This window comes from Bubalus kerabau, chromosome 21 (assembly GCF_029407905.1).
Source record: "Bubalus kerabau isolate K-KA32 ecotype Philippines breed swamp buffalo chromosome 21, PCC_UOA_SB_1v2, whole genome shotgun sequence".
Taxonomy (NCBI): Eukaryota; Metazoa; Chordata; class Mammalia; order Artiodactyla; family Bovidae; genus Bubalus; species Bubalus kerabau.
In genome coordinates, this window is record NC_073644.1 from 50,596,681 (window position 1) to 50,602,096 (window position 5,416).

At 45.6% G+C, this 5,416-nt stretch overlaps 1 long non-coding RNA gene across 1 annotated transcript; it reads left to right on the plus strand.

The window, feature by feature from the left end:
• On the plus strand, window positions 1-4,894 carry LOC129636011 (uncharacterized). The gene is made up of 3 exons (XR_008706590.1): window positions 1-260; window positions 3,721-4,011; window positions 4,618-4,894. It is a non-coding gene; the product is annotated as an uncharacterized LOC129636011 (long non-coding RNA).
• Window positions 4,895-5,416: the final 522 nt, after the last annotated feature.

The following is a 5,416-nucleotide window of genomic DNA, read 5'->3' on the forward strand; positions in this document are numbered from 1 at the left end:
TCTTGAGCACCTACTGGGCCATGCTCCAGGAGGTGGGATTCTAAGAACAAAGAAAAAACAGTGATGATCTTGAGCATAGGAGGGCCATAATCTGATTGACCTTTTTAGAAGATCAAGTCCTCGTACCATTTTTTTCACCTTTCAGATGGAAAAGGTTGAACAAGTTTGATTAATACATTGGGTTGATAAGGGCATGTGGCAAAAGAAATATTCTCATTCATAACCTGTGGTGGTACACACTGATAAAAATTTCATGGAAGGTAAGTGCAATAACTCAAAATTTTAAATGGAATTTGATTCAGCAAGTCTACCACTGAGAATGTGTCCTACAGATATACTTGTGGGTGTATAAAATGACATAGGTCCAATGTTATTCATTGTAATATAGTATATAATAGTAAAACACTGGCAACAATCTAAGAATCACCAGCGGCCATTAAATATGGTACAGTATCCATAATAGTGGATGCAAAAACAGAAATGAGAGTGGACTTTGCTGAACAACATGGAATATTTCCAAGAAATTATAACTGACAAGATTAAGTTACAAAACATTTAAAATGTAGACTCTAGATGGTCATGAACTATATCTTGGAAGGATATAAAAGAAGCTGATAACATTGATTACCTCTTAGGAAGAAGAAAGTAACTTTGATGTCCACCCTGTTAGGCTTTTTCAATTTTATACTTTATCAGTTCTGTTTCCTGTTCAAAAAGAAGATAAAACTAAGAAGACCACTCTGGCTTCTATGTGGAAAAGAGCAGAAACTGATAGACCAGCTGGGGCTGGGGGCTGTGTGGTCCTTCGCAGAGAACTGATGGTGCCTGAGCCCAGCTGTTGTGGGTGAACTGGTGTATCTTTCACAGCCATTAGATCCCCTTCTTCTCTAGAAACTCTGGGTGTTATTGTCTCTCAGAGACTGTTTCTGAAAAAAGGAATAATCCCAATAGAATCTCCTTGTTGGGCCCAGAGAAGAGAAGGGCCTCGCCCAGACCACAGAGCAACTGGTGATGAGTCGATAGGAGATCTTAGGTCTTTTGAATCCCAACCCAGTGCTGACTCATTTCTAATTACTAGAGTCTTGAAACCAAAGCCCACTTGCTTCCTGTCCCACTTTCCAAGCCTCCACCTTTTCCACACCCTCCCTGCGACCCACAGGCATCACAGGTCCTGTGGCTTCTGCAGTCTTTTCTCTCTCTAGCCTTCCTTCTGGCCTGCTGCCCACCCCTGTCTCGGACCTCAGTTATCCTCCCCTCCTCCTCTCTGGGAGGCCCTCCACTACACACACACACACATGTGCCTGCACACAGGGCTGAACTCTTTCAAAGACCACCACCGAAGTTTCTGTACCCAGGCAACCTCCCAGGATGAGCCATCAGACCCCTGACTTCTCTCCCATGCACCCACCAGCATCCTCTTCCTCCCATCAGGCTCCAAACTTGCCCATCCTATATTCCCACCTCTTTGAGTCCTTTCGGCTAACCAGTGTAATTAATTTCAATCCTACCTTCCACTCTCAATAGAGCGTTTCTCCTACCAGTGCCCTGAGTCAGAGGCATAAGGGGCAGACATTTCAGGCGGCTTGCATTCAGATCCACCAACCACAGAGCTAGGGCACTCCCATTCACACCCCCACCCCCACCCCCCACATGTCAGAATGGGACCCAGGCCCCTAAACTCTGTGCCAGCTTTATATTCCTCATTCTACTCATTTAGTCTAATATTTAAAGTCAGAAGTCAATGGATTAATCCTACCCTGGTTACAAATATCTGCATGTGATCTAGAGACTCTGGGAGCCACTGAAGAGAATAACTAATTCTTCTGTTAGGGAATGACAGTGACTTGGCAGCAGACTGGGGTGTTTTTCCGGAATAGGCTTTCACCTAATTCCAAAGATATTAAACACAAGGACTCTCCATTCTTTTCCTGGAATGTGGCTGGGCTTGAGGGGTCTATGGCTTGGGTACAGTTTTGTACTCTGGAAGCCTTCCTGTACAGACCCTGTCTTGCTCATGCATGGCGACACTTTGGCCCCATGACACCACATGCAACCATGAAGAAAATGGAGCGGACAGGCTTCGGCGTAGGCAAGTAAAAAGCAAGTAAAAGCCACAAACCTCAAGGTGGAAATAAGTTTCCCATGGGCTCAGAGGGACCCTGCCCTGGGCGCTAATGCCATCCTCCTTTGTCCAGTGGGTTTATGCAGCACGGCCACAGAGTGATGTAACAAATGCTTTATTGACGATTCAACACACACTGTGCCATTCCCTGATCTGTTTAATGTGCTGTCCTTCATTAGCAACGTGTGTTTCAGGGTGCTGTGCAAAATCACCACCAGCTCGGGGCACTAACGTGACATTTCTATCCAGCCGTCACCATGCAGCTGGGGTAAGTGGGCTCACACAGTTTGTCTCGCTGGTTTTCACTGAGTCAGTATGTGACTACAGCATGTGCAGAAGAGGTCATCTCAGGCGGGCTCAATCAGGATAAGTAAATAAATGAACGAATGAATTTATCTACATTTTAAAACTTTACAGCCCCTCCTTAGTTTGCCAAGCACTTTTGCAGTTTGTTACCCCTGGCGATCCTCTCCTGTCAGTTACAGCCCGGAAAGAGGACCTAAGATTCACACAGACAGGGCCCTGAAGACATTGAAGAGCACCAGGGATCCCCAAGGGCTCCTCTTTTTTGTTTATTTGGCTGCACGAGGTCCTAGTTGTGGCATGAGGGCTCTAGTTCCCTGACCAGGGATTGAACCCAAGCCCCCTGCAATGGGAGTGCAGGGTCTTAGCCCCTGGATCATCAGAGAAGTCCCCCAAAAGGCTCTTCTGTCCGAAAAGACTAGAAACCATGAGGGTATGTGCTGCACTCCCCTTTTACATTTGAGGGCACAGCTCTATAGAGACACAAATTAGAAGACAGAGCCCCTGCCCTCAGGGAGCACTGGGAATGTGACTATAAAGTACAGTAGTCTACCCTTATCCATGGGGGATTCTTTCCAAGAATCCTCCTGGATGCCTGGAACAATGAATAGTGCCAAATCCTACATACAAACATACCCATGATGAAGTTTGATGTATGAATTAGGTACAGTAAGAGAATTGCTAGCATCACTACTCTTGTACCTTGGGGCCAATAGCTAAAATAAGTGTTACTTGAACTGCTATATAGCCCTGCTATATTGAAACAGTTCACCTGATAACCTAACTGGCCACTAAGTCAATAAACAATGGGGTTTTTATAAGAGCCTCTTGATGAAAGTGAAAGAAGAGAGTGAAAAAGCTAGCTTAAAATTCAACATTCAAAAAAAATCATATCATGGCATCTGGTCCCATCACTTCATGGGAAATAGATGGGGAAACAGTGGAAACAGTGTCAGACTTTATTTTTTTGGGCTTCAAAATCACTGCAGATGGTGACTGCTGCCATGAAATTAAAAGATGCTTGATCCTTGAGAGAAAAGCTATGACAAACCTAGACTGCATATTAAAAAGCAGAGACATTATTTTACCAACAAAGGTCTGTATAGACAAAGCTATGGTTTTTCCAGTAGTCATGTATGTATGTGAGAGTTGGACCATAACGAAAGCTGAGCACTGAAGAACTGATGCTTTTGAACTGTGGTGTTGGAGAAGACTCTTGAGAGTCCCTTGGACTGCAAGGAGAGCAGCAAACCAGTCAATCCTAAAGGAAATCAGTCCTGAATATTCATTGGCAGGACTGATGCTGAAGCTGAAGCTCCAATACTTTGGCCACCTGATGTGAAGAACTGACTCACTGGAAAAGACCCTGATGTTGAGAAAGATTGAAGGCGGGAGGAAGAAGGGGACGACAGAGGATGAGATGGTTGGATGGCATCACCGACTAGATGGACATAAGTTTGAGCAAGCTCCAGGAGTTGGTGATGGACAGGGAAGCCTGGCGTGCTGCAGTCCATGGGGTCACAAAGAGTCAGACACAGCTGAGCGATTAACTGAACATTAGACAAAGGAATGGTTTCATATCCCAGGTAGGATGGAGTAGAATGGAGTGAGATTTCATCAAGCTACTCAAAACATGTGCAATTTAAAACTTCAGAATTGCTTATTTCCAGATTTTCCATTTAATATTTTTGGACCACGGTTGATATGGTTAGCTGAAATCATAGTAAGCGAAACTGCAGAAAAGGGAGGATGACTGTACCACAAGTATTCTTAAATCAGTGGATCTGTTATGTTCTGATGAGAGATGCCCTTCAAAGACAAGAGGGGCAAGGCAGTGTCAGGGCTTAGAGCTCAAGCTCTGCTCCTGGAGCCCTGGACTCAAATTCCACCCCACCACTCATCAGTCAAGGGGCCTGGGCAAGATCCCAACCTGTGTGGTTTTCAGTTTCCCCAGCTGTGAAGTGAGGATGTTACCAGGAGTGTCACAAGGATTCAGGGAGATAATGTACATAGAGCCTTTAGCGCAGTTCCTGACACACCAGCTGCACACCTAAGACAATATGCCTCTGTGAGCCTTACTTTGCTGGAAATATTTCTGGACTCTAAGAATTTATATCAGGGCTTCCCTGATGGCTCAGTGGTGAAGAATCCACCTGCTAATGCAGGAGATTTGGCCTTGATCTCTGGTCCAGGAGGATCCCACATGCTGAGGAGCAACAAAGCCCGTGGACCGTAACTACTGAGCCTGTGCGCTGGGGCCCACGTTCCACAACCAGAGAAGCCTCTGCAATGAGAATCCTGCCCACCACAACTAGAGAGTAACCTCCACTCACTGCAACTACAGAAAAGCCTGCTCGGCGACGAGAATAAATAAATAAAACAAATAAAGCTCAGACAAAAATAAATAAATAAATGTAAATAAAGAAATTAAAAAAAATAATTGATATTGGGGTAATTTACAAATGACAGAGAAAAGAAGTCCTATGGCTTTAGTTCTACTTCTGCCTTTATTGCTAACGACGAACAGCCCCTTACGTGGTCATCAACTGGGTCCTTTGGGCTATTTCCAACGATGAGCCCTCTCCTAGTCAAGAACTGCTGAAGGTATCACAGGCAGAGCTCAAGGCAGGATTCTCAGTCAAGCCTTCAACAACAGCATCACAGGAGTCAGTCTGTCCTCTGCGTCTTTGTCGTTGGTGGTGGCCAGCGGGGAGGGAGAAGCTCTGTGTTGCCATGGAAACAGGCAGTCTGTACACTGCAGGTCAGGCCTGCAGATCCTCTAGTCACCACCACCCCCTTCCTTTTATTCAGTTCCCTAAAGCACGTGGTGGATGTCAGTGGGTGGTAAAGGGAAGTCAGTTATCCTGGCTAGAAGCAGGCAGGGTCAGGGGATAGGGGTAGGGGGACGACACCCTTCGATCTGGAAACTGAACCAGGGAGGAGGCTCAAGAAACCCACAGGAGGGGGTTAAAGTAGGCGAGTCAGTCTAGA